Here is a 27,681-nt window from a genome sequence, read left to right as displayed (position 1 = left end):
CCGATCCAGTAAAATGTGGGAAATCTGACTGAGGTTCAGATTTTGGGGTACACAATTTAGCTTCCACATCTTCATCCTTGCCATGTTTGGAAACAATTCAGCATGCTTGTAGACACTGTGGAGTGGTAAATGAAGCAAAGGGAGAAGAAGTATATACACCACCACACCTGCTTTAGACTGAAGATTCATTCTTTTGTAAGTTGTTCATCAAACAATGTTGCCTTTTGTAAGTGTGAAACATCCTTTACCCAAGGATTGAACAAACTAGTTCTGCCACAAGCCCACTCCACCAGGTATACTATTCCATCAATCTAGGCCAAATGTAGGGTGAACATGACAATTGACTTAATGTGGGTTACGCCTGCCACCCATGCTCCAACCTCTTCCACCAAGAATTAAAGGCAAAGCACTAACTTGTAATGTAGAACAGAAGAAATAAAGAATTGTCATTGTTGGTCTTGGCCTTCTCTGCAGGGACACCCCCAATGTTCTTACCATCACACCTCCCATTTCTGAAAAATGTTTGATGGTATTTAGGACTCTTTGCACTTTACCAGTGCTTACACCCATTTGACTCATTTAATTTACTTGTAAGTCCCTGGCAAAATGGTACTATGTGTTCCCAGGGCCTGTAAATTAAATGGTACTAGTGGGCCTGCAGCACTTACTGTGTCACCCACTGAAACAGCCTTTTTAAACATGTGTATGGCCTGCTGTTGCAGCCTGTGTGCAGTTTTAAACTGCTGTTTCAACCTCGCAAAATAAACCTTTTGCCAGACCTAAACCATATATGTTGGACCTGGCCCTTTTTACAGGGTCATTTCCCAAACATTTTGCCTTTTTTGTTGACATTATGACTCTGGGCACTTTACCCCTGCTAATCAGTGCTAAAGTGGATGTGCTCTCCCTTGTAAACTTGGTATGATTGGCTTATACCTAATTAGCATATTTAATATACCTATAAGTTCCTTGTAAAGTGTTGTTTCTCTACCAAGGGCCTGTAAATTAAATGGTACTAGTGGGCCTGCAGCGTTGCTTGCGCCACCCACTAAAGTAGCCTTTCAAACCTGTCTCGTGTGTGCAGTTTTCCACCACAGGGACCTGGCATCTAAATGTACTTGCCAGGCCCAGAACTCACCTTTTACTACATGTAAGTCACCCCTGAGTTAGGCCCTAGCTAGCCCTGTGGGCAGGGTGCTATGTATGTAGAAGGCAGGACATGTGCCTAGTAGTGTGGCCTGTCCTGGTAGTGACAAACAGCCTATTTGGTTTCTCACTGCTGTGAGTGCTGCCTTCTGTCTTGCTTTACTGCTGACTGAGCCAAAATATACACAATGAGAGGAGTTGAAAAGATTCTCTGGAATGCACCTCTTAATCTGAAGAAGAGATTTCTTATATCTTTTTGCAAGGCTTGTGAAGGAAGGCCTGTATAGTCAAAAGTGTACTTTTAAAATATGCAACAATGAAGTAAGACCATGTACAAAGAATCTTCAATCCATAAACAGCAAATGTACACATGCAAGGATACAAACACCTATATTGATATATGTATATATATTCATATACAATGCAAAGCAAATAATTAATAAAAATGCATCACCATAGGCCCTGCCTGGTGCTTCATCTTTCTCCTGCCAGCAATTTGTTGACCACGGTTCGACCGCAACGAGAAAGAGAGACCTCTACCCTCATGGGAAATATATCAGGCATTCGACATCTAAATCCTGATTGAGGTCTCTGAATCTCCCACTGTCGACCTGGGTCTCTTATATATCTTAAACAATGAGGAAGGAGCTTTCTGGAAAAAACCCTTCCGCTCGGTAAGATGTATTAACAAATGCTGGCCATTTTAGGTGAGCTTTGAAAGAAAAACGTCGGAACTTGGCCAAAATCCCCAGGTGTCTTTCCCAAAGCTAAACCGTTCCCTGCTGTATCATAAACATCAGTCTAGTACATCCTTATCTTGCTAACTGACTCCTCTACGTTATGTCCTAGCCCTTCTGTGAGAAATGAACATTCAGAATAGAAAACACATTGCATAACATATTTTGTACGGAAAACTATTCTCACTTTTACCGTGGCAGTCAAGCTAAGGCTAAGCTGAATACAAAATGGAGTCTGTAACTGGTGACTACTAATGTGACAGTGGCAGCTAAGCCAAGTGCAAAGTGGTGCGACACAAAGTCAGTGGTCAAAACACAAATATCACTACACCTTCTCATAGGATTGCATTGGAAATGCCCTGCCTTATGTGTTGAGTGTATTGTCTGATTTATGAGGAGTAGCGTGGGCATGTTTGGTATGGGTGTAATGGTAGTGAGAAATGCTGCTTACTGGTGTAAGTGGATTTTTTATTACTATTACAAAAATGCCACTTTTAGAAAGTGAGCATCTCTCTGTGCCTATGATTCTGGTGTTTTCAAGCTTGACTCCAATCCACGTCTGCGCAGAGTGACAGTTGGGCTTTGTGCATACTTTTCAGACAGCCTGTACACAATGAGGGTGGAGGTGTCACAGAGGTGCATCAGCATACTGAATTGTCTTCTGGGGCTGAGAGAAGGGCGAGGCGGGGCACACATGCATTTGTAAAGGCTGTGCCCTGGCCTCACATAAAAGGGTTGTTTACCCCCAACTGATGTTTGGAGCCTGTGCTGGAGGAGAGAGGGGACACTCCTAGAACCATTTGTAACTGGTTGAAACCCCCTCTCCTCCTCATTGAAAATGCTTTGCAGAACTGAGTATAAGTACAGCGGATTTTCCCCCACAATTTGGACTTGAATGGACAAGAAACCTAATTGGAACTGGACACAGAAACACTGCTAGATGAACTCACCAGGAACCACCTTTGACTGCTGCTGCTGTGCTGACCTGTGACCTGCTGGGTCACTAGGAGGATCTGGCATCATCTGCACCCCTTGTGCTGGCCTGTTGTTGGGCCTTGCCGCCCTGTGCTCCCTCCTGTTCTGTCTCCAGGGGCTGGGTGCCGTGGCTTCTCAGCGCTGGAAAAGCATGTCGTTGCGCCCCTTTTATCACTGCGATCCGGGCTCAAAAGAATTGCCCCCGGCACTTTGAGGAAGTGCAACCCTGTGTCTGTTTCACAGCCACGACCCGGGATCTCTGCATATCCGAGTGCATCGCAGTCGGCAACGCTGAGTCTGTTTCACTGCCGCGACCCAGGATCTCTGCACGTCCGAGTGCGTCGCGGTCACACTGACCCTGGGACACCCCTGGGCACCCTCGAACACAGGAAAGGAGTGAGCGCACTCCTACTGTGTCCCTGGGGCGAAGCGCGCTCCGCAGAGCACCCCCTGGGCACAAACAGGCACCTACTTGGTGCCTACTCACTGCAGCGGTCCGGGCATGCTGAGCTTTGTTGCCTGGAAGCCGGGCGGGTAAAGGAAGCTTCACCGGAGGCTCCCCGCCCCACTAGGCCTCTCGCTGTGTTGGTGGAAGGGCAGGGGCAACGGAAGCCTTATCAGAGGCTCCACCAGCCCACCGGAGCCTGGATTTTTGGCCCTGAGAGACTGCGGGCGGGGCGTACGCCTCGCCGGAGGCCCCCCCTGCACCACAGGGTCTCCTACTGTTGTTTTTGGCCCCCACTCCCTATGGAGGGTCAGTCACGACCTGTGGGGGGGGGGCCCTAGAACGTGTCAGCGCCCATTTAGACGTGGGCCCCAGGAGGGGCCCTGACACGAAAAACCAGAGGGGGGTGCGTACTGTCCCCCCTCCCCCAGGATCAACACGTGGCCCTGTTTGGCACATAGGAGCGCCGGGGGACCCCCATTTCGATCCTCTTGGCACTAGGAATGCCTTTACATCATAACACATGTTTTTTTTGGACATATTCTTTCTTATGATCCTAATATGAACATTGGGGGCTGATATGTTAACCTGCTTATTTTATGATATACTATATATATATGTGTGGCTGTTCCTTTTATCGGCATAACATACTAATATATGTTCATGACTTGCCATATGTTATCTAATGTTCCTTTTATGGACATTAATGATGTGCCTATGACAAGTGCATTTATGTAGTAATGTGATTCCTGACTAATGCTTATTCTTGCAGAGTACTAGCAATCGGTGTAACGTTCTGACAACTGCTAAGGTAGCAGGGTATTACTGACATGTAATGTTTGGTCTAATTATGTTTTGTGCAATACAGTTTATTTTTACATAGCTCAGTGTTGTGTCTACTTTGTGGAGTCTATATTGCGTCACTTGTGTTGGGTGGGTTATGCAAACGCTTTACACATTGCCTCTGGGTTAGGCCTAACTGCTTGTTGCAAGCTACCAAAAGGGTGAGCAGGGGTTATTGTGGATGTGTAACTCCCTTACTAGAGTGGGTGGGTTCTGCCTGGCTTAGGTGCATACCCTAGCCAACCAGAAACCCCATTTCTAACATTGGTTGTCAGCGGTGAGGATAGGACTTGCGCTTGCACAATACCATTTTGACTCATTATTGCACCACAAATTGCACTTAGACCACTACATGTTCTAATTCTCTTTTTTAAAATTATTCTCCTGTTCTCTCAAACCAGTCATTTTTATTTATTAGTCCTCTGTCATATACTTTCACATTGGACTCTGGTTGTTTTATGCCTGCGTTGTGCTTTCATCAAAATGGAGTCTACCTTTGACATGGATGAGTTGTGGTATTACACTCTAGAAGAGTTAAAGTGATTCTGCAGGAAGAGATGTATACCTGTTATGTATGGAGAATCCAATATAATGGTCCTCAGGAGAGCCCTGTATTATTTTGAGCAGGCACACGAGGTAGCAACAGTAAAGGAGGCCCAAGGGGGGGATGGTTTTGAGGGAAACCCTGAAGATACCCATGAGAGTGGTGAGGACTCTGAGAAGGAGGATCCCCAGTCCTCACTCTATGGAGACAGTGACCCCAGAGAGTTACACACTGAGGGAGAAGATGACTGGCCAGGAACACCAATAGAGAGAGAGGACCCCATAGACAGGGATTCCCTTACTCTGTCCTTGCCTAGCAGCAGCACCACCTCCCATTCCCTGTCGCCTGAGGACTTCAGAGATAGGCGAGAAGAGAGGGACCTGAGGCTTCAGCTAGCTGGGCTGGCTGTAAAAGAGAGACGGGCTGAGGTAGAAAAGACTTTAGGTCCGGAGAGGATGGCAGAGGTGGAAAGGGTCTTTGCCAGGGAAATACTCGCTCTAGAGCGCAGTCTGACAAATCTGGACTCACCAGCATTGCAAGTGGAGTCCAGTGGTGGCAGCATTGATTGTAGTGTTAGGCACAACCCTTACCTACCCACAGACTTGGTGCCTGGGTTCAAGAAGGGGGACAACATACGCCAGTGGCTGAGGGAGTATGGGGAAGCTCTAGTTTCGCACAGGATCCCTGAAAGGGATTGGGGAACTGTCCTAGAGAGCTATATTCCTGAGGTGGGAAGGGATGCTGTACTGGCCCCAGAAGGGAGTGACAGGCAGGGGTATCCCCTCATCAGAAAGGCCCTGATAGAAAGCTATGGTCTCAGCCCTGAATACTACAGGTTGAGGTTTAGAGGCAGCAGAAAGTGGTCTCAGCAGTCTTGGGAGGATTTCATGGGGAATTGTTGCAAAGCACTACAAGGATAGGTGGAGGGTAGCACAGAAACCACTTATGAAGGGCTGTTTAATCTCATTGTAAGGGAGCACAAGTTCTGTTGCTGTTTTTCAGAGCTACGCCAACACCTGAGAACCGTAAGTTCTCTGACCCCAGGGAACTTGCAAAGGAGGCCGACCTCTGGCTGAGTGCTAGAGGAAATGATAAGGCACTAAGGACTGGCTTAGGTTCACCCCAGCAAGGGGTGGGGAAGGTTCTGGGTAAACCAGGCCAAGTTCTGGGCGGGGAGGGTACAGGGTCTGGACGGGCCTGTACCCCAATGCTAGTTTTGGATGGCACCCACAGGGGGCCCAGGGCAGGAACTTAACCGACCCTGACAAGGTTCTGAGCAGAGAGGGTGCAGGTCCTAGATGGGCCTGTACCCCGTTGCAGGTTCTGGATGGTACGCAGAGGGGGCCCCAGGGGGGAAACTAATCGCTACCAAAGACCGATCCACTGAAAGGGATCCCCTAGTGTTAGGAGGAGTGGGAGGGACAACTGGAACCAGTGTCCCACCTGCCCTGCTGACCAACAGCACCATCCTGCAAAGGAGGGTGTGGATGCTTCCTTTGAAGAGTTTGAGGGAGAGGGAGGACTCTCCCCTAACTCATGACCAGCCCAAGGGTACAGACCCTAGGTTGGAGAACCAGGTCATGGGCAACCCCCTTGACCTGGAGGTAGAGACAGCTGTCCATAGTCTCTTTACCAATACTTCTAGGGGTATCACTCCTGGTGGGAGGGTGTGCAACTCTAGAAGAAAGGGCAGGAGGAGGAAAGGCTCTTTCCTGACCCCCAGCTCAGCCAGAGGGGAAGGGCCCTGGGTTGGGAAACCAGTTACAGAGGGGCTCCTCTGAACTGGTGGGTGAGCTGACCAGGACGACTGATACCAGCGCCTTGGCAGTTCTGGATTCTGGGGGTACCATTCCTACATGGGGGTGCGGAACCCTTGAAGGAGGGGTAGGGGGAGAAAGTACTCTCCCCCGACCCCAATACAGGCTATGGGACCCATCCCTAGGCTGGAGGACCAGTGGCAGAGTGTAACCCCTGAAATGGTGTGGAGAGAGGATGCTATGCACCTGGGGCACTCCCCCCCCCCCCCACTCAGAGACATTCCAGAGACCAGAGGCCCCAGGATGGCCCGTGACCTGGTTCTGGCCACAGACAACTAGGACGCCTCCATGGCTTAGCTTAGATTGTCTGGGGAATATAGACAGGGATCCAACTGGGTTCAGATTGGTGTAGAACTGGATCATGTCCCTGCAATTGCGGGCCAGGGTCCTGGTTCTGTCGCCTCAAGCAGGGAAGTCCATCAAGGTATTGATTGGCCCCCCCTGGCCTTAGGCTGGTAGTGGGTCATGTTGGACCTGGCCCTTTTTACAGGGTCATTCCCCAAACGTTTTGCCTTTTCCTCCTTATTTTTCTGACCCTTTTTTGTTGATGTTATGACTCTGGGCATTTTACCACTGCTAATCAGTGCTAAAGTGCATGTGCTCTCCCTTGTAAACTTGGAATGATTGGCTCCTACCTAATTGGCATATTTAATTTACCGATAAGTCCCTTGTAAAGTGGTATCTCTATACCCAGAGCCTGTAAATTAAATGCTACTAGTGGACCTGCAGCGCTGCTTGCGCCACCCACTAAAGTAGCCTTTCAAACCTCGCAGGCCTGCTAGCGCAGGGCCTGTGTGTGCAGTTTTCTGCCACAGGGACCTGGCATCTAAATTTACTTGCCCGGCCCAGAACTCCCACTTTACTACATGTGAGTCACCCCTGAGGTAGGCCCCAGCTAGCCCTATGGGCAGGGTGCTATGTATGTAGAAGGCAGGACATGTGCCTAGTAGCATGGCCTGTCCTTGTAGTGACAAACAGCATATTTGGTTTCTCACTGCTGTCAGTGCTGCCTTCTTATAGGATTGCATTGGAAATGCCCTGCCTTATGTGTAGGGGTTATTGTCTGATTTATGAGGGGTAGCGTAGGCATGTTTGGTATGGTTATAAAGGTAGTGAGAAATGCTGCTTACTGGTGTAAGTGGATTTTTTATTACTACTACAAAAATGCCACTTTTAGGAAGTGAGCATTTCTCTGTGGTTATGACTGGTGTTTTCAAGCTTGACTCCAATCCACGTCTGGGAAGAGTGACAGTTGGGCTTTGTGCATACTTTTCAGACAGCCTGTACACAGTGAGGGTGGAGGTGTCACAGAGGTACATCTGCATACTGAATAATCTTCCTGGGCTGAGAGAAGGGAGAGGCATGCATTTGTAAAGGCTGTGCCTTGGCCTCACACAAAAGGGTTGTTTACCCCCAACTGATGTTTGGAGCCTGTGCTGGAGGAGAGAGGGAACATTCCTAGTACCAGTTGAAACTGGTTGAAACCCCTCTCCTCCTCATTGAAAGTGCTTTGCAGAACTGAGTATAAGTACAGGGGATTTTTGGACATGAATGGACAAGAAACCTATTTGGAACTGGACACAGAACGTTGCTAGATGAACTTACCAGGAACCACCATGGAGTGCTGCTACTGTGCTGACCTGTGACCTGCTGGGTCAATAGGAGGATCTGCCATCATCTGCACCCCTTGTGCTGGCCTGTTGTTGGGCCTTACCGCCCTGTGCTCCCTCCTGTTCTGTCTCCAGGGGCTGGGTGCCATGGCCCCTGCCCCCTGCATCTATGGGCTTCTCAGCGCTGGAAAAGCACGTCATTGCGCCCCTTTCATCACCACGACCAGGGCTCCACAGAATTGTCCCCGGAACTTTGAGGAAGCTCAACTCAGTGTCTGTTTCACAGCCGCGACTCAGGATCTCTGCACGTCTGAGTGCAGCGCAGTTGCACTGCCCCTGTGACCCCCGGGGCATCCTCGAGCAAAGGAAAGGAGTTAGCTCACTCCTACCATGCCCCAGGACAAAGTGCACTCCGCAGCGGCCTGGGTGGGCGGAGCTTTGTTGCCTGGAAGCCAGGCGGGGAAAGGAAGCCTTATCGGAGGCTTCCCCTGCACACCGGAGCCCAGATTTGTGGACCTGAGAGACCATGGGTGGGGCGGAAGCCTTGCCAGAGGCCCCCGGCATTGCAGGATATCCTACTGTTGTTTTTGGCCCTCCCCTCCCCAAGGAGAGTCAGTCGCGACCCGTGAGGAGGCCCCAGAACGTGTCATGCCCATTTAAGTGTGGGCCCCAGGAGGAGCACCGACACCAAAAACCAGGGGGGGGGGACATACCACCCCCACCCCCAGGATCAACACGTGGCCCCGTTTGGTGCACAGTAGCGCCAGGGGGCCCCCATTTCGATCCTCTTGGCACTAGGAGTGTCTTTACATCATAACACAGATACTTTTTGGACATATACATTCTTATGATCCTAATATGGACATTGGGGGATGATATGTTAATCTGCTTATTTTATGATGTGCTATTATACGTGTGGATGTTCCTTCTATGGGCATAACATACTTATATATCTTCATGATTTGCCATATGTTCTCTAATTTTCCTTTTATGGATATTTATGATGTGTCTATGACAAGTGCATTTATGTAGTAATGTGATTCCTGACTACTGCTTATGTTGCAGAATTCTGAGTACTTATGTGTTCTTGTGTGACTACTGCTTATTCTTGCAGAGTATTAGTAACCTGTGTAATGTTGTGACAACTGCTGAGGTAGCAGGGTATTACTGACATGTAATGTTTGGTCTGAATATGTTTTGTGCAATACAGTTTATTTTTACATAGCTCAGTGTTGTGTTTACTTTGTGGAGTATATATTGCGTCACGTATGTTGTCTGGGTTGTGTAGACGCTTTACACACTGCCTCCGGGTTAGGCCTGAAGGCCTGACTCCTCGTGGCAAGCTACCAAGGGGGTGAGCAGGGGTTATCGTGGATGTGTAACTCCCTTACTCTGACTAGAGTGGGTGGGTTCTGCCTTGCTTAGGTGCATACCCTAGTCAACCAGAAACCCCATTTCTAAATATATATATATATGCATATATATATATATATATATATATATATATATACAGTATATATATATATATATATATATATATATATATATTTAGATAGATAGATAGATAGATAGATAGATAGATAGATAGATAGATAGATAGATAGATAGATAGATAGATATAGATATATGTGTGTGTGTGTTTGTGTATGTAGGATGGGCCCTAAACAGCCGATATGACAGGGTGCACTGTATTTAAAAGGTTGAACGTATACTTTTACATTTTCTGGAAGTGAAAACTCTTACATGTATTTTTCACTACTATGAGGCACATCTATCCGAGAGGAAAACATTTGGATACCATATTGCATTTAATGAGTGATATACTTTAATGGGGAACAGGTCAAAAAGTCATGTTTGGTCTCAAAAGAATAGAAATGTAAAACTCTTTTTAATGGTGGTCATATTTTAAGCCAAAATTCTGTATGCTGGATCACATGACTAAGTATAGTTGGCAGTTGGCTTTTGTAGGTTTATCAAAAACAAAGGAGAGTGGCTCTTCTGTGCCAAAAGGGACAGGGTTAAGGGATCAACAAACCTAAAATGATTTCCCTTTTGTGCTTATTACATCCTTATTAGACAAATAAAAACACTCCTTCTGAACATGCAGTTTTAATGTCTGAACCAAATATAAATTACTTTTCTGCCTCTTTAGAGGTAAAAATAATGTTGCTTTTTAAATTTCAACTAATTTAAAAACATAACATTACATTTTAAAAAGGCAGACTGCTAAAACAATAAAAATATTTTCCACATAATTCTCATATATCAAAATCACAACTCGGTGCATATCCATATTATCCACAAACTCTCTTGTCAACTTTCTCTCTATATTCCTGTTATATGTAAACTTTTTAAACAAAATTCCTGTCAATGCAGCGTTGTGGTGGACTTAAGCATGGGTCACACAGTATCTTATTGCCCCCGGTGATCACCAACATGAAGTTCCGGTGAAACTTACTCTTAGCACTACAGCAACCACCAGCAAAGACCGGCACCCCGAGATCTGCACTTCATGCTACAGCACTGAAAGCCCTCAGTGATTTCCAGTGCGAAGCTCTAGCAACGACCATCTGCAACATCCGATAGGATCTTTGTGCTGCAGCAATGCCCGCCCTCAACACCGGCCTACTTTCTACTACAGCAATACCCTTACACAATGCTGTTCCTGCTGCTTGCAACCTCCTCCACCGCAAACGGACTCTCCAAGCCAGACTTTGAGAAAGTAACCATTTCAGAGGGACAACCTGGTCCCCGAATCAGCCCCACGCTTCATCACAGCCTGAACGTGTGACTTTTTCCCCAGTCTAGCGTGGCCAGATGACCGTGAGTGGTACTTTGTTCTTTAAAGTGCTATACTTACCTACATCTTTGAAATTGTATATATCCAGTTGCACTCTTTTTTGTTGTTTTGGTCTCAAATTGTTTATTAAATTATAATCTATTTTTCTAAATTGGTTTAGGATTTTTCTTGTGTTGTTTTTTCACTTTATTAATGTTTATGTGCAGCATAAATACTTTCCACATTGCCTCTAACTTAAGCCTGATATCTTTTGTAGCAAGCTATCAGAGGGTTAAGCCCCAGTTGATTTAGTGACTTTTGTGTTTCACCCTGATAAGGATTGAGGTTATTGCTTGCCAAGGGTGTTCACCCCCTCAATCAATAACACAAACTACCACATCCATTTAGTGGTAGAGGTACACAATGTGAAAGCATAAAACCTGGGATCAATCCCGGCTTCCCCACTTGACCAAACTGCATGACCATAGGCAAAAATATTTTGTGTTTAATTCAGTAGACTGAATTGTTGTTCAGTGAACAATAAGAACCTGGATACAACCCACTCCTCTCTGCCAGCAATCTCTCTTGGGCTTTTTACTTCTTGTTTTTGTCTGTGTGCAGCATGTACATCAGCTCCAATGGAAGGCAAGGTTGCGGGGGGCAAAGGCAGATGTAATGGCTCAGGAACACAAAGGCCAGAATTTTGGCTGCTTACCTTGTTAAATAGTGTGCAACAAATGTCGATCTTCTGACTTCCTGGCATGCTGCATTCCGGGAGAATAACAAGAGTGGATATGTTTCTGCATTCTTCCTTCTGATTCTGTTGGAGTGTAGTTTTATAATCAAATTAACATAAAATGTTTACAAATAAATGCATAATGATGCCGCAAAATGTATTAATGTGCTTTTACTAAACGTGTGTTTGAAATGTACCTACGGGGAGTGGCCACCAACGTATACGATGATAAATGAAACTGACTAATACTGAGATATTAATGTACTAATGCATGATTTGTATTGATATCAAGGGTTATACGTTAAGGTTTTGCTAATTAATCCCTAGGCCTTAGTTAGCATGAGTCGGGCCTAGCTGTCTGGTTTCATATTAAATGTGTTTTTCTAACGTGCAATGTGCTGACTTGCTGAAGGACATGTAGCCGTACTTTTCCAGAAACTAGAAGGTGTGTGTAACCGTAGTAAATTCTTTCTCATGAGACTCAACTTGCTCAAGGAGACATTCTTGCCTAATGCAACAGTGTAAACTTGCAACAGGTACAAGGTCGCCTGAACTGGTATAGACAATGGAACTACTGACTGGGTCTGTGAGAGGACCGCGAGAACATGAAATTGTACCTGACATTCTACCCGTTGGGGGAGTCAATTACAGAAGCCAATAAACTACGTGAGAACTGTTATGAGGTGACAATCTTAATGAGGCGACAAGTAAACCATTGGATGGAGACAATGGTGCACCAAAACTTGCCCAATTGGAAATTAGGGGACTGTACAACAAGTTTGATATAATCGCAGGGCACAAGAAGAAATCAGCCATTAAGTGCCTTTGCTATTGCCTAGACACTTTGCCACTCTGTCTTAAAGACTTTGCGGTTTAATTCTTCGAACCATCCTTGCTTTGCCTTGCCTGATTCATACTTTTCCTCCTTATGAGGGAAGTGTCCCTTATTGCCCGTCTTACTGAACTTTGCTGTGTTTCTTGGCTGATGGCGAATCAACTTTTGTCCTGAGGACGAAGACTGACTCTGTATGCTGACCCATTACGGAGGGTAACTATATGATGATGAAATTGTAATTGACTGTTTGCCTTTTCTTTCTAGGTACCAACTGCTTCTTTTGATAGAGACCATAGTTAGATGTTTTCTAAATTTGTGTTGCTAAATTGTTTTGCATGAAGCCCAACATGCTAATGCCACTTCGAGGTTAGTTGAGGGGTTCACTGAACGGACGCAAATAGACGAATGACTGAATCTATGCTTTGTTGAATAACGCGCTAATGGTACTCTGCTAAGATTAATTCATGTTGACGTCGTGTTTTGTTCTAATGTTTATGATTTTTGCTTTGCTGAAATCTTATTCAAGTTGCCACATTATAACAGTGTTGATGTGTTTTCTGGTTTTGAGACTAATAAACTTGCTAGTAGAGTGTAATCAATAGGGAATACATTTCATAAATCTTACGAAATATTGTGTGGTTTTTCATGACTGAGAGATCTTGGTGTGATTTGACTCTTACTTATGCCATTATCCAAATTGAATCGATTTATTATAGTGAGTATTGATGATATTATTGATTGCTATGTCGATTAATTGTCTCGTCCTGAGGTGTTTTTCAATCAGGGTCAAAAGATTCATTGGCCTAAAACGAGTCCCAGACTAATGAATTATTTAAGACAGGATGCGTTATCAATTCCTTCCAGGCTTCTGGCCCTTGGCATGCTGTGAAAAATCACAGGCCAGACACGATGCAGACCTAAGATGGTTTTACTGCCTTCCTACTTCCCTGTGCATAATCTTTACATCAGTGCTGGAATTGGAAAAGCTTGACTGCTGGAACACATAAATTAAGGGTCAAAATGTAGCAACGAAATGAGGTGGAGTCACGAGGAAGAGTCATAAAAAGCAGTCTGAAAGTAAACTAGTATATATTTTTTTTTAAACTGCCACAAAGATATTGGTGCCAAGGAGATACACAACAGTAAATCTGTTATGTCTTAATTAGTCACTAATGCAGCATTAAAAAATAAAATATCATATTGAATTAAAGCACCTGCTGCAGATATCTTTGCATGCTAAGTAAATCTCAGGGAATAATAGTAATAATAATAAAGGAAAGATAACTCTAGTGGTTAATGCACTTGCTGGAGTATTCAGTGTTTTGTCTAGTCATGACTCATAAAGTAGCATAGAGAGTTAGTGTGTATTCTGCAAAGCACATCCGGTAACATGCAGATGACAGATTTTTATTTTATGTAGTTAGGTGAGTGCTTTTAACATTTAGATCCTTTTGTTTCTTGCAGTTCATAAACTGCAGTCCTAATATATCACACAGAGTTATGAACCGGCATCTGGGACCTGCATGCAAACTGCTTGGTTTTAGCCAGGGCCATTGGATTTATGTAAGTCCGCAGAATTTTCCACATAATTATGGGTTTCCTGTACCTTCCACATAATCCACCATCTGTTGCATAATCTGCAGATTTTACTGAAAAAACTTTTTCTAGCCAAAGCGGATCAAAAGTTTCTAAAATGTGGCATCATGTGCCCTTGCGCCTTGAAAGACCCTTTTCAAAGGGTTCAGTTGTTTATTGCAGTATTTGGGTATTAAACAGGTAATAGTAAGGTGAAATCTTTTCCCAGGGAATATTATCAGTGTAAAATGTCAAAATAATGAAGTAATGCGATCACAAAATGTGGTGCATTATGATACATTTGCATTTTTTTTTAGACCTTATTGTTTTTCTCAATATGTCATTTATAAATCTGCTAAAAGGGGGTTCTTTGGATAGTAACATTGTGTTATTAGTACAGGCAACCCTAAGCACTGCATTACATTTGAAACCCTGCATTCAATGTCTACGCATGCTCCGCAAGATCTGCAGGTGGTTCCCAGTCAACACCAGAAAGACCATTAAACAGGCCCTTGTCATCAGCAGGTTTGACTACGGGAACACTCTCTACATAGGAATCACCACATGCCTCCTGAAGAGACTACAGACAATTCAAAATTCAGTGGCAAGACTCATCCTCAACCTCCCCAGACAGACCCACCTCACACTCCACCTTAAGTAGCTACACTGGCTCTCGATCCAGAAGAGATGCCAGTTCAAGATGTTTATTCATGAATACAAAGTCCTGCACAGAATAGGACCAGCATACGTCAACAAACACATGACCTTCCACCAACCTCCCTCTTCCTAATAGACGCCAGCCCGATCCACCGAGCCAACAGCGGAGGACGCTCTAGCTCTAAGCTGACAGCTAAAGCTTATAACAACCTTTCCCTGCACTCCAGGACCACCTCATAAGTCCAGCAATTCAGAAAAGGACTCAAGATCTGGTTGTTTGAATTAACTGAGCACCACGTAGCAGCTAGTAACTCCAGCACCTTGAGACCCTCACAGATTATTTGCAGCACTTTACAAATTACTGATTGGTTGATTGACTCTGTGTTTCTCCGGCCATGCACTCTTAACCCATAAGGCCTGATTTAGTTCTTGGTGGATGGAATATTCCATCACAAACATGATGGATATCCTGTCTACTGTATTATGATCTCCCATAACTTATAATGGGATCGTAATACGGCAGATGGAATATCTGTTACGTTTGTGATTGAGTATTCCCTTCAGTCAAGATTTAAATCAGGCCCATAATGCCTAAGTGCGATATGTAAATCCTACACCTTGTAACTCTCACGGACATATGTTATGCAAGCTTGACATTGATTTATACTTGTTTGCTTTATTATCAATCTATATTGTGGCTGTGATATAAAGTGTTCTGACACCCTAAAATGATATGTGTAGCACTATAGAAGAATGAAATTATAAAAATAGTAGTATTTAAATTTAAATTGTTATTTGTGTAAATACTCATACAGACTGAGACATCAGACATTCTTCTTGTGCATGCATATCAATTGTATACAGGGACCGAACAAAGTGAAAAACATGCCGTTAGACAGTAGTTTAATTGAAGTATTTGTAAAGTGATATGTTGTGCACCTTTATTTCTTCTTCATTGCATAAGTGTCTAGGTGTTAGGCCCCAGGTACCGCCCCCGCCAGAATCCCACTGCAACAAAAGGAGGGCTGATGGCCCCTTAAACAGGGCTTTTGTTATGGGCCAAGCTGGAATCTCAGATTAGAAAGCCCCTTGCCACCTGCGCTTTGGTGCTGTTCTGCTTTCCTTCTCTTATCTTATGACCGAGCTTACAAAACCTCTCTGGAATGCACTTCTTAGTTTAAAGAAGACATTTATTGTTATTATTACTTCACCACGAGGTTCCTGAGAGCTGAAATTAGTAGGTTGGAAGCATACGTTCACAAGTAGTCGCAGCATTGAAAACAAAATATATCAAAGTACTTCTCAGTTGCAATGCACACAGCAAATACATGTGATTATATTATAGCATAACTTCAAAGCAAAGCATAAAAGTCAAAATTGCATCACCGTAGGGCAGGGCTTTAGGGCCTATAACTCAGCTTCATCTTTCTGGGGCTTCAAGTTGATGACTCCGGTTCAATTGCGAGAAAGAGATTTTCTACCCAAACGGGGACAGGCAACTGACGTCCGTTCCTGTCTGAAGTCAAGATATTTTCTATCTAACTCTGCTGTTGTCCAGAGCCATCCTTAAAAGCAAACTCAGTGTGAGAACCGAAGAAACTTGGAGAGTGGCCAATTCTCCAAGCCTCACTCGTTCTCAGACTGGATTGAGAGGTAAACACAAAATCTACGCGCTCTTATCAGCTAGGGTCTGGTGTGAAAAACACAGCTTGATCTATCATGTAGAAAAACACAGCTTGGAAAAACACAGCTCATCTGCAATGTCTCAACTGCAATGTCTGACTCCACGTTAAATCCAATAGGCAGCTAACCTAAATACCAAATGTAATGTCTAATGCCATGTCAAAGCCAATAGGCAGCTAAACTGAATGCAGAATGTAATGGCTAACTCCATGTTAAAGCCAATAGGCAGCTAACCCAAATACCAAATGTAATGTCTAATGTCATGTTACAGCCAATAGGCAGCTAAACTAAATACAACATGTAATGTGCTACTGATGAACCATGAGCAACTAATATGCGCAGTGGTGAAACACAAAGTCATTGGTCAAACACAATTAATAGCATCACACTCCACCCTATGACCAATGAATTTTTGTTTACATACCTCTTATTTCAAACAAAAACAACAAAAAACATCAACAAAAAAACATTATAAGCACTGTAAAGCAACGAAAGTGGATTAACATATTGATCTCATAACCTTTCACATCAGATACATCTACAATGAAAAGACTGAAGCTTATATACTATGATTGAGATAATAGTGTCTTCAAAATAGCAAGTGGATGTAGCATGAGTTTTTACTCATGTAAAGGTACACGGTCCACCTGAAAGGTTTGCTGGAATGTAAGCGAAAGTCAGTGTTCCACACGAAAAAACACAGACAGTTAACTGATAAGGTTGCTTAGTTCCAGTGGAAGAATGTATTCAAACAAGTTGAACTTGAACTGAAGGCGCCAGTTGCGCAAAATGGATCCATGGGGTTTGTACTTTAATCAATCAGGTTCAGGTTGGGGGTTCGGTCCATTCCCCGACCCCACACGCACATACCCGAAGGGAGACCACACAGCACACTCATGGTCAGTGGCGAGTCGTGGTAGGATCTGCAAAAGAAAAAAGTATGACTTTTCTTGCAAATAACATTTGTCATCTGAAATGTGCCCTTCTTCTTCCTTTCCGTGTTTTATAATCAGCAGGATGTTTTTGGGGCCCTTTGTTATAATTTCTGCATGTTCTGGAGGGTCACCTGGGGCTTCAACCCACACCTTAGCACTGAGGTTTTTATCTGCTGCACCACAGCTTCCCTTTCCTTGCACTGTCAGAAGGGCTGGGGCAGACTCCTTCTTTACCAAACCTCCATTCACTGCACTTCTGACAAGTTGGGCAATTCTGTCTCCAATCTGTATGAATAAATCAGACTCTCTTCTATTTGTCAGCATAATTTAGATTTCTCCTAGGTAATCTGCAGCAATCAATCCCCCTAAAACCTCATCAATTTGCCATATCTGTCCTGGTAACCTTCCGCTCCCCAACTGATCTTTGACTCTTACATAATGAGATTGCTTTCATAATTTGTCACCGCATTACATGGCACCAAAGAGACAAGTAGATTTTTTTTATAGGGCAAGTAGATTTAAGAAGCAACCTGTCCCTTGGACAAGTAGATATTTTAGTAAATTCCACACCTCTGAATTTATATACCTGTCCCGTCCTGCAGCACTACAGACGCTACCTGCAGTTAATGGAGGGTCACAACACTTTCAGTTTGCCATCTCAACCCCTCAGGTATTTACAAAAGTGATGGCGGTGCTGGTCATAGGTTGGGCCTGCATGTATTCCCAAACTTTGACAACTGGCTGCTGAAGGCCAGTTCGCCGCAGCCTGTCATGGACCAACATCAGGCACAGTTACTCTTCTGTCATCTATGAGGTTTTCTATCAGTGAGCTAAAGTCCCATCTAACTCATAGGCAAAGGATCCCCTTTAAAGGGGCTATCCTGGACATAGTAGCGTTCACTGCCTTTCAATCCATGTGTCCAGTCCAGAACATTCAAGATATGATCCCGATGGTTCATGCTCCATCCTGGGTTTTGTTGATCATGGGCTCCTAGCCTTGTGCATTCTCTGTGTTCCTTCCACCAGATGGCAAATTAAGACTTTGCAGTGGAACCTCTGTTTTCAGTGTGAGCATCACTAAGAGAGTCTGACTGGCACTTTCAGTAGTGGGAGATGTACACCAACCTATCTTGGCCACTACCCCTCCCTCACTCAGAGATCACTGGAGTGACGGATGCATCATGTTTGGGTGGAGAAGGTCAACTTGGAGAGGTAATCAGGGGTCTGTGGTCCCATGCACAATGCCAGGTCAATAGCAACTTGCTGGACCTTCATGCCATCTACCAACCATCGAGGGAAAGCTGGTGCAGATCCTCACGGACAACACGACTGCCATGTGGTACTGAAACAAACAGGGCAGTGTAGGGCTGTAGATCCTGTGCTAAGAGGCTGTTCCCCTTGGAGGTGTCTGGATCAGCAGGCAATCTTCCTGTCAGCCAGCCATCAGGCAGGGTCACTGAATGCCATAATAGACAAGTTGAACAGATTATGTCTGGCATTCCAAGAATGGCATCTCTATTCCGGTGTGGTTCAGAACATTTTTGACCATTGGTGCTTTTTGCCACACAGAGAATGTGCAGTGTTGAGACTGTTGGTCACTGGAATTTCCACTACGAAGATCCCTAGGAGATGCAATCTGTCTGCAGTGGGGCAAAAGCCTTCCATATGCATTTCCACTGCTGCCATGACTCTAAGGAAGGTAAGGAAACATCGGCCCAAGCCATCTTGATAGCCCCACATTGGGCAAAGAGGGTATGATACCCTAATCTCTTGAGCATTAGCATTTGCTGTCCAATCCAGCTACCTGTTTGGGAGGGCCTCCTGTCCCAGCAGCAGGGTAAGGTCTGCACCAGAATTGGCACAATCTATACATCCGCACGTGGAGAGAAGTTTCCTGAACCAAATCCATTTATTCAGGATGCTGTGAAAGGTTAGTAGCCTGGGGTATTGACTGTTGCCTTGATTCCTTGTATGCCAAGTTATCAGATGTTTTATTGTTTTTCTTTTCTCCCTGCTCAAACAAGGCTTTGATATGAGTATAGTTAAACATTTTATGTCATACCTTTTGACTATTCTATGTTTATCTAACTAACGTTCCTTTTCAGATCACCTGTTGTGATGCGTTTCTTGCTGGGTTTGACACTCATCTTTCCTCCAAAGCTTTTCATCATGCCTTAGTGGTACCTTAACTTTGCCCTCACGTTTTTCATGTGTACAGTATTTCTTATCACAATCACTTCTGTGCACCCTGATAGTAAACACTACGCACTGTCAGTGAAGCCACTGTACACCACCATAAGCCACCTTCTTTCCTGACAAATTGGGGAGGAGGACCAAGGCTGCCTTCTTGCCGAAGGTTGTTTCACTTTTCCATGTGGGTCAGTCCATCATCCTTCTGCATTTTTCTCCTCTCTACCACATCCCTTGAACGAGGAGATGAGGCTCTATCAGCTTGATCTCAAGATAGCTTTAAGCATTTATTTTGAACATAAGCAGTATCCGGTTGACAATCAACTTTTGGGGAGTTTGTTGATGCCAAGAAAGAGAAAGCAGTACTCAAAAGGACTGACTCTTGGTGGATCAGCCTATGAGACAATCTACACTGTGGCTAAGAAGGAGGTCCCTGAGAGTCTCTGAGCCTATTCCACTGAGGTAGAATCACCACAATGGCTTTAGCAAGGCGTGTTCTTTCCCTAGACATCTGCCACCTTGCAAAATGGGCATCCATGCACATATTCACCCAGCACTATTGTTTTGACACTTAGGCCCACATAGAGAGCCATTATGGCTGCTCAGTTGTGCAGGACTTTTTGGTTTGTGTCCACTCATCAGACTCTTCACTCCTTGGGCATCTATTCTAAAGGTGAGGAATCTGCAGTTAGAATTAGGCTTCAGAAAATTAATTTACTTACCTGCTGGTGGATCCTCACTCTAGTGGCAGAGACCTTTCTGCCCTCCCGACTCCTGGTTCTGTCGAGTGGACATCTAGCTTTTTAAAAAGGTTTGAAGTTAGTTTTTTGGCAGGCCGTTGCTTACAATTTGTGAAAGCTGATCTACGTCTGAGTGAACAGAAGAGAACAAGATAGAGACTGACATCAGCTTGCTGGGGTAATGACTTTATGCGGCTCCGCTCCATCTCTTCCGGGGAGGCACAAGGTTGTCACCGAGTCCAGCTGCCCCACATAGCAGCTCATTGGAGCAATTGCATTAAAGAATTCGGGATCCACTCTGGCACCTCAGAATATGCTAAAGGTAAGAAATCTGCAGTTACATTATTCACAAGAAAGATTCTTACCGATGGTAAGTAACTTGTTTTTTTTGTTTTGCCTTAAGCAGTGGTCTCAGCTCATCACTTTGGTCAATTCAAAATTACCACTTTTACTCCTTGTTTTAAAATACTTAGGGAATTTTCAATATTCTCCACATATAGTCTAGAACTGGAGTTAGTTTGATATCCTAGAGTTTTCAATGCCCAATAGTACCCTCTAAATGCAACTCAAGACAAGAAACACTTGCATCACAGTCATCCACGCTTCAGCACACAGATGAAGGTCTTCATAATACAATTTTGCTGATTTTTATTCTCTTACATCCCTCTGTTAAGAATCCCAAAGTAGTGGCCTGCCTGTTTTTCAGTTACAGAGAAAGCATGTTTAATTATTGTCTACAATGGCGGATATGCCGTGCTAATGGCAGATCATGTGCTGTGAAAGATCTAAATATCAATAGCAACAGTACAAAAACAAATGCTGAAGTAAACCAAGCAGCCACAAAATACAGCAATTGTCACAAATGTATTGGCCACTAGAAGTGTTTTAATTGGAATATGTGGGCCAATAAAGGGAGAGTGGCTTACAAACATGACTTGGGGGCCTGTGTATCTAAGAGCCTGGTCTAATGTTTGTGGGCTAAAAGTCTATGATTGGAGGTAATTCTTGTCCTGATTTGCGGATGTGGACCTGCAGGTTCTGATGATAATCCATCCCACTCCCCAAACAGTGATTCTTCTTGTACATAGGTAAATACCATAGGCAGAACGAAATACTAAAGGGTAGGGAGAATGGGGTTTAGGGAGGCTAAATATATCACGTGGTGGTCTATTTAGGCACAACTCTCCCAGGGTTCGTGTCTTGTACGATAGCGGGATTGTAGTCGGGTATTCTCTGACAGGTTAGCCGTGGACTAAATGTAAACGAAGCACAGAGATGTTAGCACCTTTAATGCACGTCAATGAGTTTGGAGCAATTATGTAAATAAAAACGATATTTCGTACCGCCGTTATTATGTCAGGCTGCTATGAACATAAGCCAACATGGAAGAAAGCCAGTGGAAGGGGTCTCATGCACCAGATCTCGAAGATGAATGTAACGGATAAGGCACAGATAAAGCAACAAGGCAAAAACAGGATAGAGAATCAAAATGAAGTACAGGCCAGTAGTCACAGAACTCATAAGACAAACTATGACAGCAAGCGACAAACCAATGCAACATGGAAAGTTTGCAGGCATCATCCTGTTGCTAATACTTTGCTTATCTAGTGCCGCTTCTGAGAGTGGCCCAGTCCCAACCTTTGACTTCTCCCAAACTAGTAGTTATGGCACCCCAGCCTTCAAAGGTTGGACCTCCCCAATGTCATAGTGATGCGTTTCACAGGTAGTCTTGGATGTTTCATCGGGCAATCACAGATCTCCAACCCTCTTGCTGATTCCTGACATTTCTTTTTTCTTCCTTGTATAATGTATTTCTGCTTTCAGCTGTTTCTTTTTGTGCCTTCATACATGAAAGTGCACTTGCTGCAACATATTTTGTAATAAGGGGCAGGTGATATATGGAACAGAAGAAACGATGGCCTTTTCCTTGTAAGCTTGTGACAGATGTACTTGACTGAGTGGCATTGTAGTAGATGTGCCCAAACTGAAAATGTTACCGTTTACGGTATGCAGTGCACATATTGCACGTCATAACTCACATTGCCAGCCATGCACCCATGTATTTATATAGCATTTCTATAGTGAGAACCTAGCAAAAATGCAGCAGATCGCTGTACATGGTCAAAACGTTTGAGGGAGAGGAAGCTGAGTTGTGGACGGGTATGCACTGTGTTGTAGTGTTCTTTAAAGAAGTGAGTATTCAACTCGTTCCTAAATTGGAGCAGCATTGGGGCACTCCTAATGGATATTGGTGTGATGTTACAGATACTGGATGCATAGATGGAACAGGTTTGCTGTCTTGCTTTTTCTGGTTTTACACTTCTTAGTCTTCAGTCTAACGGTGTCCTGGCTGTGCCAATATGCATCCGAGGTGGTGAGTTTATCTGCAAGATAAGTGGGGTGCTGGTCATGGTAGCTTAGTAAATTATGTAGCTGGTTGTGAAGCCAATGGAGTTCCATCTTGATTGGGGTGGTGTGATCTTATTTCTTCAGGCCCTCGATAAGAAGTGTTGCAGCATGTAGAATGCCCCTAAGGGGTGCCAGTATGAAGTCTGCAAGACCCTGGAGTAAGGCATTGCCACCATTGAGATGCAAAAGTACCAGGGCTTGAACAGTAGCTCTGAAGTCACTTTCTGGAAGAAATGGTTTGACTTTCTTTACAAGAGAGCGCTGATACTAGGCTGCCTTTGTTTTTGTCATTGTATTCCTTAAGGGTGAGGTTGGGGTTGAGGGTGAATCTGAGAGGTCCAGGAATATCAAAAGGGAGGGGTCTCTTCATCAGTGGTTAAAGGGGCACTATTTACAATGTTCTTGTGGCAGCATGATCTGAAGCCAGACTAATAGTCATGCAGGAGATGGTTATCATGGATGTGATCTTGGAGTTGAACATAGACTGCTTTTTCAGTGATCCTACTGATGAATGGTAGGTGAGTGCATGGGTGATTAGTTGACGAAGTAGTTAGGATCTAGTGCAGGTTTCTTTAGGAGTGGGAGGATCTAGCTGTTTTGAGAGTTTCTAGGAAGGTGCCTTGAGGAGTGAGGACAGCATTGGCAATGGTTAGGTAGGGGTAAGAGAGCACACCCACATAGAGCTTTGATGAAGAACAATGATAAGACATCATCTTCATAAGAAGTGGCTTTGAGATAATTGAGTATGGAAGTGAGATATGGAGAGACAGGGCTTTGAAGGCTGACCATTGGGGTATTTTACTGGAAGGGGTGAGTGTAAGAATTGAAAGAGGCTTGGTGTTGATGTGCTACTGGATCTTCTGTATTTGTTACTGAAAAAGAGGTTGATGGCATTGAACTTTTCTGTGTAGTAAGGAATAGGTCAACCCGACAGAGGGTTGATGCAATGCTTGATTGTCTTCAATAGCATTCTGCTTCTGTTGGATTCAGTATGGAGTTGGGATAATATTTTGCTTTGGCTGATGTGATGAGCTGTTTGCATGTTGAGAAGAGAAACCTCAGTGTCAACAGGTCCTTGAGCATTCTGTTTTTCTTTCATGTTCTTTCCTGTCTGCAGATAGATCATTTATTGTAAGCAAGCCCTTTAAGGTGCCACGGTACTGGAGGCTTGGCTTGCGCTTGTGTGTTGCACAGGAAATTGGTAGCATTGATGTGATCTTGGAGTTGAACATAGAATGCTTTTTCCGTGATTCTACTGATGAATGGTAGATGAGTGATGGGTCGCTGATTGGTGAGGTAATCAGAGTTTAGTGCAGGTTTCTTTAGGGGTGGGAGAATCTGGCTGTCGTGAGAGCTTTTGGGAGAATTCCTTGAGTGAGAGAGACATTAACATTGGTTAGAAGGGGTAAGAGAGCAACCCACATAGAGCTTTGATGATGGACAATGGTAAGACATCTCATTCATTGGTTTTGAGAGAGTGGAGTTTGGCAGTGAGAGATGGGAGAAATAGGGCTTTGAATGCGGACCATTGGGGGATTCCACTGGAAGGGTGGATGTAAGAATTGAAGCAGGCTTGATGTCATTGATGTGTTGCTGGATCTTGTGCATTTTTACCCTGAAGAAGTGGTTCATGGCATTGCACTTTTCTGTGAAGTGAGGAATTGGTGTGTCCAGCAGAGGGTTGATGCAGTGTCTTGAACATCGATCTGCTTCTGTTGGCTTCATCAAAGGTGTTGGTATAGTACTTTGCTTTGGCTGATGTGATGAACTGTCTGCATGTTGAGCAGAGACACTTGAGTATGGAGAGGTCTTTGAGCATTCTGTTTTTCTTCCATTTTTTTCACTGTCTGCAGAGGGATCTTTAATTGCCGCAAGGTCTCTAGAGTATCAGGGTGCTGAAAGCTTCTCATGCTCTTGTATGTTGTAATTGGGGCTTGGATGTTCACAGAGCTTTCCAAAAAATTATTGAAGTTGTTTAGAAGATTATTGACGCCAGATGTCGAGTTAATGGGGTGAGAGATGAGTTCAAGCATTAGGTTATCTATGGAGAATTTCTTCAAAGAATCCAAAGGATTGTCTTATCTTCTGTGTTAACCTTGGTCTCTTTGTAGGACTCGAAGCATGGCAGTGTGCATGGCAAAGTGATTGGTCCAGCCTGGGGTATGAGTGATTTGTATTGGATTGTTGTTGGTACTGAGAAGACAAAGTTGAGGATGTGGCCTTTGGTGTGTGTTGGTTATGTGGCATACTGTATCATATTGAGTGTATCAATGAGGTTGAAGAGGGTGTCTCTTGTGTGTTTTTCTTGTTTGTTTTATTTGAGCTTTTGTTGTCTGGGAGGATGAGGTCATCCAACCAAGAGGGTGTTGTGGGCATGTCGGATGGACGTGGTTGTGAGAGGATCTGAGAATTCATCGGTGAAGTCCTTATTCTGACTGAGAGGCCTGTAGATTAGGTAGTAGGTGGTGGTCTAAGTTTCAAAGAGTAGGAAATGACATGTCAGCAGCTCCATGAATCTGAGTGTTACTTGCCTGCCTAGGGTGCAGGACTGCAAGGGTTTATGTATGATAGCAAGGCCTCCTACCTTATGTGCATGTCCATACGATGGATACGATGGATGCTGCATCCTGTGGGAAGAAGGACGTCTGGGATGTGCGAAGATGGTGTCAAGCTTGTGATTGGTGATAAGGTGTGTTATGTTTTGTGCTTTAGTACAGTAAAGCGAGCAATGATAAGCTTGAGATGGAATGTGTGTTCTGTAGTTTGAGAGTGTGTGGTAGTTAGTGGAATAATTACAAGGTAGGGTATATGTTTTGTGCAAATGGTATGTGAGTGTCTGGGTCATCTACATCTGGGTGTCACTGTGGATTTTGGTAGTAGGAGGTGCTGGGTGATGGGATGCCCTGAAGAGATCACTGAAGTAGGAGGAATGCAGGGATTGATGTTACTCCCTGTTCAGCAGGATGGGAAATGCAATGGTGACACTTCCTGTGCAGATTGATGATGGGAGATTCAGTGATTTCCCGTCCTATGTAGATGGACTGTGAGATATATAGTGGTGTGACTTCCTGTGCCATGTGTTCCTCTAGTTCTCCGTCTTTTTTCCTGTACCATTTTAAAATGGGTGTTTTGTGTTTACTGCACTGTGGTCGCTGTGAGTTATGACAGGACTTGTGTGCGTTGCATACCATACTTGTCAATTTTCACTGGTTTTGCACATTTAAGCTAGGGCCAGATTCGAACTGGTTTTTTTTCAGAGATGTTTTTTAAAAATAATACACACTTGGGTTTCCACAACCCTCAGCCGTGCCATTTTTGCAACAAAGAATACAAAATAGTGATGGATTGGATGCCTGCAATGCTTGAATTAATCTGAGCCACTCTTAATTAATTAGAGTTTAATCCCAGTCCATAATTTTTTTGCCCACTACGCCACCTCAGATTAGACTCAGCCATGTGCAAATCAGCCTTGGTCCTCCTCCAACATTAACATTCCTGTGCAAGCTGCCAAGCCAGGTCGATACTGTACCTGAACACAAGCAATTACTTAGGGATGTATTTAAGACCATTGGATGTTTTGTCTACCATGCCACCTATGTTAGACATAGACCTATGCAAGTCAACCTTTTTCATTTTCCAATAGAAACATTGCTGCCTGAACTGCTAAGACAGCCCCTTTGGTGAACTGCGACACACGCCACTTAAGACCGATTTCAGCCTATTCAGTCGATTGCAGCTTAGTTCCATTGGCACGCTGAGCACAGGAGCTGGACATACCTGTCCTACCTAGGGCCTACCAGTGAAGAATACACAAAAGTGATGGATAAAATGCTTGAATTGATTTCAGCCACTGGTAATTACTCAGGCCACGTCCCAGTTAATTGTATATTTTGCCCCCGTAGATTAGACCCAGTCGTAAAAATATCAGCTTTGACCCGGCTCCAGAAGTCCAACCTGAACTGCCAACCAGCTGCAGGCAACAAACCCTTACTGCAAGTTTTTGGTTGTATGCAGTAATTCTTTGCCAAATACATTGTGAACGACCACCCCGATGTGCATGTGCAAAATGCACACACCATGCACAGCAGGAAATATCAACAGAGCTTTACTCAACCTTCCACAAGCAGCCTACCCCCATTTCTCACATTATTAGAATTGTTTATGCAGAAATTAACGATTTTCAAAAAAATCATGATTTTTCTACTCAAAAAGGTGTCTTTTTCAGAGGCGTGAAATGGACGTGGAATACCAAATTTCTGAAAAATAACGCTGTCGCAGTGGTGAATCTGACTTTATTCAAGGTTTTTAACAAGGGTGGGTGGGAAAATCCGCTCCACAGGTGGAGTTTGCAGAGTTTTGACACTCCACTTGGATCGCAGAGGTCAGCAAAAACTCTGCCTACTGCCAATGAAGTGGAGTTTACTGCCGTGCGCTCAATACCCGGCAGCACTGGCACACATCCGCTGCTATCTTGGTAAAGGAAGAAGTGCCCTTCAGCGTGCAGTCACACTAGTTAGCGAGGAAACGCTGTCGGGTCACGTGACGATTCCTCAACTCTGCGCATGCGCAAGGCACAGAAATTGTCCATATAAACAACCAGACTCTCAGGCAGGTCTCGTCTCTCCAACACGGACAACCAATGGCAGGCAGGACACTACAATTTATCCAATCAGTACCGGTGACGGTGACTCTAAAAGTAAGGCAGCTCCTGCAACTTCCTATCCATCACGGACAACCAGTGGTAGGTGGGACATTACAATGCATGCAATCAGCAAGGCAGCTCCCGCAACTTCCTACGACCGATGGAAGTCTTCCTTACCTGGACACCAAGGAATTTTGTGAAAATGCAGCTGGCGGTTCGAGTAGAGCCTGGGGGAGGAGTAGAACAGAGCTGGACAGTCTGAAGAGCCGCAGGGAAAGGCTTGGTGAAGGAGGCCCGCTCGCAGCCAGCTCCTCATGGAAACCACTCGAGAAGACCGCATGTAGCGGACTCCATAGCAGCTTGTTGTCACTACAGGTCTATGA

Source organism: Pleurodeles waltl, chromosome 8 (assembly GCF_031143425.1).
Source record: "Pleurodeles waltl isolate 20211129_DDA chromosome 8, aPleWal1.hap1.20221129, whole genome shotgun sequence".
NCBI classification, from domain to species: Eukaryota; Metazoa; Chordata; class Amphibia; order Caudata; family Salamandridae; genus Pleurodeles; species Pleurodeles waltl.
The sequence above is the reverse complement of the archived record's forward strand: the minus strand, read 5'-3'. Positions refer to the sequence as shown.